The sequence below is a fragment of the Lonchura striata genome, chromosome 35, assembly GCF_050655825.1.
Source record: "Lonchura striata isolate lonStrDom1 chromosome 35, ASM5065582v1, whole genome shotgun sequence".
Classification (NCBI taxonomy): domain Eukaryota; kingdom Metazoa; phylum Chordata; class Aves; order Passeriformes; family Estrildidae; genus Lonchura; species Lonchura striata.
This window is the reverse complement of record NC_140737.1, coordinates 10,022,872-10,031,406: the sequence shown is the minus strand read 5'-3', so window position 1 is coordinate 10,031,406 and position 8,535 is coordinate 10,022,872.

Below are 8,535 nucleotides of genomic sequence, written 5' to 3'. Positions count from 1 at the left end.
TCCGCTGCCCGCTCGCCCCCGCGCCCAGCCCCGCGCTCCCCGGGGCAGCCCCTGAGCCTGTCCAAACACAGGAACTTTGCCGTGTCCAGCCCAGACCCAGAGCCTGGACTCCTGCCCAGGGGCACAGGAATCCCCTCGGTCACGGCTGTGCATTGTCCCTGCTGAGGGTCAAACACTCTTGGAGCACATTCTCTCAATGCTAAATTTGTACCTGACCCAAGAACTGCACTTAGTCCCCAGCACTCGTTTCCAAAAAAAAAAAAAAAAAAAAAAAACCTCAAAACAGGGGAAGGCAAACTGTGTGTAGCTCATGGTATTTTACACTGTCTAAAACTTGCCACGTCGTGGATCATAGAAGTGAGATCCATTTGCAATTAATGGGAAGGAGAAGTAGTGAAAGATAGAAAAGGGTAGCATAAAAATAAACAGAGAAAAACATCTTGGATTGTTTCTTTCCATTTTCATTTCATTTCTTAAAAGCTGTTTCAGTTTTCCCAGAATCTTCTACACAGTCCTGTTTGCTGTTTCCAAGAACCTTGGCTGGAGAACGAGGAGGCTTTGAGCAGCTTCTGTCACAAGATGTGCCACCAGCTGCAGCTTCTCTTGGCTTTCCACGCCGTGTGTGCAGCTCGACTCTTGCAGTAAAGTGGGAGAAATAGTTGAAAAACTTTACAATTTGTTCTTTCTTTTCCTTGTGGGCTGGGCAGTTGTGCCATTGGTGAGATTTTTACTGTTATTGTTCTACCCTAAGAAACCATGATGGGCTACCAGGAATTGTCAGGGAATGCAAGCCTAACGGAATGCAGAGAAAGAATCTCCAGAGCCTGCAGCCAGAAACTGAGAGCTGTGTGATAATCATTCCAACATCCCCATGGACAGCTTGAAAGTTATGTAGAAGATGAAAATGGGATGACAGAGGGAGTTTGTTTCTGTGTTCATTTTAGAAGCTTCCACATCTCATGCACTGATATACATCAAGAGTTCAATCAGTTCATGAAAAGCACCAGAACAATCTGGACCTTTCAGGAGATGACTGTAAGAACCTGAAAAGGAGAAATGCAGGCAATGACTTGGTGAACTGTCTGGAAGAAGAGTCACTTTTTCCAAATAGTTTCTAATCCATCTCCTCTGCATTTGTCTTTCTGAAAAAGGCCATTTTCATCCCAGATTCGCCATGAAATGGGAACCCTGAGCTTGTGGAAGTGCCTGAAGGATGCCCTGTTCCTCTGCAGGGACACTCGGGCTGAGACAGGAGCCGGAGCCCTCTCTGGGGAAGCCTCCTCCGAGCTGGAATTTGTGCCGTGCTGGGAGAGGAGGAGGAGGGGAGAAGGCTGGCGCTGTGTGGCAGGAGCAGGAGGTTTGGGCCGCAGGACATTCCGTCTGCGCCGCTGCCCCACAATGGGCGGGAACGCTGTGGGGAAGACTGGGGGACACTGGAGTGGGATATGGATGGCACTGGGGGGAACTGGGAGGGCCTGGCAATGAACTCAGGTGTATTGGGAGGGACTGGGCTGTACTGGGAGAGACTGGAGGGGCACTGGGGATGTACAGGGCTGTACTGGGGATGAACTGGGCTGTGCTGGGAGGGACTGGAGGGGCACTGGGGCTGTACTGGGGATGAACTGGGCTGTGCTGGGAGGGACTGGAGGGGTTGAATGGGCTGTTCCCGCCCCCACTGGCTCCCATTGGCCAAGGCTCCCGCCTATCACAGCCCCAACCAATCAGCGCCAGGGATCATGGCTTTGGGGGCGGGGCCTGGGGTCTGCGCCATCTTTTCTTTTGCCTACAACTCCCGTCATGCTCTGCGGCCCCATAGAGCCCCATTAAAGCCGGGACTACAACGCCCGTCATGCCCCGCGCTCCACAGAACCCCGGTACCGCCCCCATCTGTCCCATCAGTGTCCCCCAGACCCTCCGGGACCCCCAAGTGCCCCTCAGTGTCCATTCGGGACCACCAAAATATTACTGGCAAAGTACAAAAGAACAAGGAACTTTGGAAAAGCGTTTAATACAAATCCAATCCAACTTAAATCACTTGTCACAGCTGTAACTTCATTCACTCAGCCCATTTAGCCTGGAAAGCCCTAAACACTGAAGTTGTTCAGGTACCCACAAATGTTCCAAATAAAGAGCATTAGAAGAAGAGGAAAGAGAGAGAGAGAGACAGGAAGACAGAAGCTCCACAGAAAGACACACATGTGGCTCCCAGCTCCTGGGGTTCCAGTGTGGGCATGACACAAACCCCAGGAGAAGGCAGAGTCCATACCAGGGGCTGACCTTGTGCTCTTTGGTTTTAAGCCCCTGGGCCTTCGTGGGCCTCCCCCCAGCTGGAACTTCTGATATCTCAGGTGTTCAGAGCTGGGTTAGTGCTGTCCCATCTGTGTGACTGATTGACAGCTCAGCCCAAGATGTCTTGGGACATTGATCTCATCCAGCCTCTGACAGCGACCACGGTGACACTGGGGAACCTCATGGAACCATGGGTCAGTTGTGACAAGGCAGGTCCAAGGACACCCTGGTGACACTGGGGAACCTCATGGAGCCATGGGTCAATTGTGGCACTGTGCGGACCTCGTGGAATCAGAGCAGACCATTGGGAAGCTCCCATGGATCCTAGGGCCCAGGGTGACACTGTGGAGCCCAGAGTGTCACAGAGGAGCCATTGTGACACTGTGTGTCCCCATGGAACCAAGGGAACATGGGACAGGCTGATGCCTTAAGTTTTAGCTTCCATATTTTCCTGATTCTGTGCTGTATCAGTCTGTAACTCTGAACTTCATGTAGAGTGTCAGCAAGTTCTCTTATAGTGTAGTCAGACAAAACAATCCTTTTCCTGCCTGAGATCCAAGGACACCGCTGCAGCTTCAGGCCCAAAAAGTGAAAACACCAGCGAATTGAGGAGAGCAGACTGGGAGGGTGGGGCTGCATAATCTGAAGGTGTAATTGGACAATTAACCCCAATATGGAAATGAACCAGAACTTATAAAAGTGTGAAAACGTGTGACCTGGCGTCCATCCTGGGTGTACCCTCAGCCATGCCCTTGTACTGCCCAGGTGAATCCTTTGAAGGCCTTTTTAATAAATCCCCACTTTACTCCTGTAACACTGTCCAGCCTCTGCTCTAGGTGGCCTCTCAAGGCATCAAGGCCTGGCTGGCTGGGCCACCTGGGGGCCACCTGACAGGTCCAGCTGACCTTGGCATGTCCAGGGCTGCTGCTCATCTGCCCCTGGAGCACTGGGGCTCGGTGCTCTCCTTCCTGTGGAAAGAACTGTCCTTCTCCTCCAGGTGCCCATGCCCAAAATTTGGATTCCTCTTCTTAGTTTGCTTCTATGCAAAAATTGTTCCCAGATGAAATCTGCCAGGACAGACAGGTCTGGCTGGCCCGGCCTCCCAGGAGCCTTCTCTCGCTGCTTCTGCCCCTGTAACACTGGGGCTCTGGGCTTTCCTTCCTATGGAAAAGAACCGTCCTTCCTAACAATGCAGAAATGGCCAAAATTGGGGTTCCACCTCCCAGATTCCCTATATCCAAGGGTTGCTTTCAGACAAAAAAATACCACAACAGAGAGGTCTGGCTGCCCTTGGCCTCTGATGGTCATCTTTCATCTGCCCCTGAAACACCAGTGTTCCATCCTTGCCTTCCTATGGAAAAGAACCGTCCTTCACCTCCAGGCAGCCAGGTCTGAAACTGGGATTCCACCTCTAAAATTCCCTATATCCAAGGACAAAATCTGCCAGCACCATCTGATCTGGCTGCCCTTGGCCTCTGGTGGCTGTTGCTCATCTGCCCCTGCAGCACTGGGGCTGGGTTGTTCCCTTCCTGTGGAGACCATGGTGGCACGGTGAGGACCTGGTGGAACCATGGAGTCCATTGGGACTTTGGGGCCATGGTGACACCGCGGGGCTCCATGGAACCCAGAGACCACCATGACTCTGTGGGGCCTTGTGGAACCATGGAGACCATTCCGACCCTTCAGGGCCTGGTGTCACCAAGGGGGATTGTGACACCTCAGAGCTAACTGGAAACAAGGGACCATTGGGACACTGTGGGGCTCCATGGAATGAGGGGAACAGGGAACAGGTCTGGCAGGCTTGGCCTCCCAGGGGCCACCTGACAGGTCTGGCTGATCTTGGAATGTCAAGGGTTGCTTCTCATTTGCCCATGAACCACTGGGGCTTCGTGCTTTCCTTGCTATGGAAAAGAACTGTCCCTCTTTTTCGACACCCATGGACAAAATTGGTACTTCCCCTAAAAAATTTCCTGTATGCAAGGGTATCTGCCAGAAAAAAACCTTCCAGCTCTGGCTGGCCTTGGCCTCTGATGGTCACATCTCAGTTGCCTCAGAAGCACTGGGGCTCGGTGCCTTCCTTGCTGCAGAAAAGAACTGACCCTCTTGTCCAGGGGCCATGGCAGGAACTGGAATTTGGCCGCCAAAATTCCATCTATCCTAGGATTGCTCCCAGACAAAAGCTGCCAGGACAGACAGTTCTGCCTGGCCTTGGCCTCTGATGATATGAGCAGAATGTTTTCCTTTGCAAACACCTTGGAGAGGGCCCAGAGATCTCCCGAGCTGGGTTTTGCAGACCTCAAGAACATAACCCATGTATGGAGGCTGATGTGCCTGGGCTCAGCTGTGAAGAGACTGAGGACAGATCAGGAGTGGCCTGGCAGGCTTGAAGGGTGGATTCCGAAATGGTAGAGCTTTTCTCCATAGTGGGAATCAGGCAGGGAAAGAAATTATGCCCCAAATGCAGCTGGGGAAGTCCAGACTGGACACACGAGGAGAGGAATTTCCCTCCCAGGGCAGGGCTGTGGTGCAGCACGTCCCCAGCAGGAGCCTGGAGCAGCCCAAAGCTTTGTGTGGCCAGGCAGGGGCAGCAGGAGGCAGAGCTGCCAGCAAAGGAAGGGCCAGCGAGGTGGGGCAGCCGGGGGTGACGACAGCCTGCAGGGACAGAGGCGCAGGGCAGGGACACCGTGGGACAGCCTGGGCTGCAGAGGGCTCAGGGACGTGCAGCAGCTGCAAGGCCCTGACAGAGCCGACCTGTGCAGCCCTTTGGCCATGGCTGCTGGCCCTGGGCCTGAGGCCAAGAGGGGACAAGTGACCCTTGCAGCCCTGGGGCCTCAGTGCCTCCTTGTCCCTGCTCAGCAGCCTGGCAGGGGCCACCCCATGGTCCTGCCCTTGGCACTGCACATCCCCACATGCCAGTGCCCATCCCGGGAAGAGCCCTGAGCAATGAGGGAGGGACAGGATCTGCCTTGCCAGGGGCTGGGGCTCAGGCCTGTGCCCTTTGCATTCCTGAAACACATCCAGGTTTGCTCAGCACCAGAGACACCTTTCCCTTGCTTGTCCCCAGCTGTCATCACTGCCTCCAGTGTTCTGCTCTGACTGGAACCTGGGGACACTGTCTCAGTTGTGTTCATGACACAGATATTTTCAAAGTACAAGAAACTTCAGTGTTTCAGTTTAACTGAGTTCCTGAGGGTTTTGTGACATCACTGAGGGAATTGTGACATGACAGAGCTGGCTGTGATGTCACAGAATATGGTGTGATTCAAAAGACCATGCTCTGCCATCATCGAGGGTGGCTCTGTGGCATGGGAGAGAGGTTTGTGACATCACCAGGTGGCTGTGTAACATCATAGAGCAGGCTGTGACATCACAGAAGAGACTGTGACATTGCAGGGTGACTGTGACATCATGGAGTCTTCTGTGACGTCACAGCACTGCTGTATGGCATCACAGGGTGGCATCATAGAGTTGGCTCTATGACATCACAGGGGCTGTGTGACATCACAGGAGGCAGTGTGACATCAGAGAGATGTCTGCATGACATCACAGGAGGTTGTATGACATCACAGAGAACTGTGTGACCTCACAGAGATGTCGGTGCGACATCACAGAGATGTCTGTGTGGCATCACAGAGAGCTGTGTGATGTCACAGGGTCAGTGTGACATCACAGAGAAGTCAGTGTGACATCACAGAAATGCCCATGTGACATCACAGGAGGCTCTGTGATGTCATAGGGGTGTGTGACATCACAGGAAGGCTGTGTAATATCACCCTGCTCTTTTAAATGCTTTAAACTTCTTTTAAAAGTTTTCTTCGCCTCCTAGTGTTTACATATTTCTACTAGAGTTCTCCTGCACTGTTCATGTAAATAATAATCGTTGTACATTTTTCTTTATAAGAAGAGAGAATTGATGGACCAGTGAAGTTAGAGAAGTAGCAATTTCGTCCTCCAATCCATTGCCACTTTTAGAATTTCATATACTACAAATATCAAAAGTAAAAGTTACTTCCTCTTAATCTTTTAATCTTAATAAGGGTGCGTGAATTATTTTGTGTCCTAGTAGAACAGAGTGACATCAAATGGGCTGAGTCACACAGAGAAGTCTGTGTGACGTCACACAGATGTCCGTGTGACAACACAGAAATTCCTGGGTGACATCACAAAGAGCTGTGTGACCTCACAGGGTCAGTGTAACATCACAGAGATGTCAGTGTGATGTCACAGAGATGTCCATGTGACATCACAGAGATCTGTGTGACATCGCAGGAAGTTGTGTGACATCACAGAAATGCCCATGTGACATCACAGGAAGGCTGTGTAATATCGCCCTGCTGTTTTAAATGCTTTAAACTTCTTTTAAGTTTTCGTTGCCTCCTAATATTTACATATTTCTTCTAGAGTTCTTATGCACAGTTAATGTAAATAATAATTGTTGTGCATTTTTCTTTATAAGAAGGGAGAATAAGTTAGAGAAGTAGCAATTTCATCCTTCAATCCAGTGCCACTTTGTAAATTTCATATATTATATAAATAAAAAAAAATTACATCCTTTTACTCTTTTAATCTTAATATGAGTGCGTGAGTTATTTTGTGTCCTAGTGCAACAGTGTGACATCACAGGGGCTGTGTGACATCTCAGGGGCTGTGTGAGGTCACTGGGGAAGTCACTCTGCCCCTTCCCCCTCCCAGTTCCCCCAGAGAAGTCCAACGCTGTTCGTGCACAGCGGGGTCCCCTGTCCCCCCGGGTCCCCTCGCCCCCAGTGCCGCAGCCTCCCCCAGAGGATGTTCCATGAGATCGACCCCAGAACCTGACACGGGGACGGGGGCTGGAGCCATGGGGGGTGGGACAGGGGGACAGGGACCCACCGGCAGTGTCCCCATGTCCCCCAGGGCCAGAGCCTAGGCCAGGGCTCCTTCACCCTGTGACCAACGAGGGCTTGAGAGCACTGAAAAAATCCCCAGCAAAAACCAGATTTAATATTAAGTGACAGCAGCACAAAGTTCCTTGGCAAAAGTCACTCTGCTTTTGACTGGACATTTCAGTAACACTGAGGAAGCAAAGCAACAACAAAACCAAACAAAATCCAGGCAATCAAACCAGAAATGAACCGAGAACTGTGTGTGTGTGTGTGTGTGTGTGTGTGTGTGTGTGTGTGATAAAAGGGCAGTGAGTGCAAGGATAAAAGGAATATGGCCTAAAAGCTTAACAGAGTTCAAACTTAACAGGATTTAACTTACACCTTAATCTTAAATGATAGCTTCACAGTCACAATTTAGCGAAAGAGAAGAGCTTAACAATATTTAACCTAACTTATAACCTACAACTTAGCAATTTAACATAGGAATAACATTTTAAAATATTTAACTCAGCTTATAACTTATATAAAACATAACAACTTAGCAAAAGGACAACTCTTAGAAGCATTTAACTTAACTTAGACCTCATGACTTGACCTTACTTACAGGCCTGACTGGCTCAGCTATCCAAGGCAGTCAGACCCCTCAGGGAGCAGCATTCCTGCCACATTTCCCCAGCACAGGCACTCCTGTGTGCACACAGACACAGAGAGTCAGTGCAAGGCACCTGTGAGAAATTCCCCTGAGGGCAGGGAAATGCTCCCTGGGGATGCTTTGGCATCTCCCCAGCAGGGAAGGGTTGAGCCTGGAGGAGTGGGGGGATCGGCCCAGGCTCCCTCGTTGTTGGGATCCCCGAGTGCAGCAAACGGGAGAGTTCCCGGCTCGGAGAGGCCCCACTCAGAGGGAGTCGCTGGCCCAGGAGAGCTCCAAGGGCTCCTTTTGGAGCGCTGTTTGTAGGGCCCAAGAGAGGGGCTGCAGTCCCAGCCATGTTTCATCCTGGCCGCACTTGGCATCAGCAGCTTTCTTTGGCAGGCTGAGAACAGGGATATTGTGCCACCGAGGGAACACAAACAGTTCCCAGGGCTGCTACTAAAGCAGCCAGGAGCTGGCTGGGCAGCAGCAGTGCCTGGAGCAGAGCGTGTTTGTGCTGAGCTCCAGAGGAGCTGAGCCCAGGGGCTGCTGACCAAGGCTGAGGCCAGCGAGCATTTCTCAGCTGGCAGGGCGGCCTGAGAAGGGGAGGGGGGAATGCACCAGCACAGGAACCATGGAACCAAGGGACCATTGTGACACTGTGGGGCACCATGGAACCAAGAGGCCATTGCGGTGGTGTGTTTTTCTTTAATTTGATATTTGTTTAATATCTGTTTCCCCCCCCATCCCTAATCT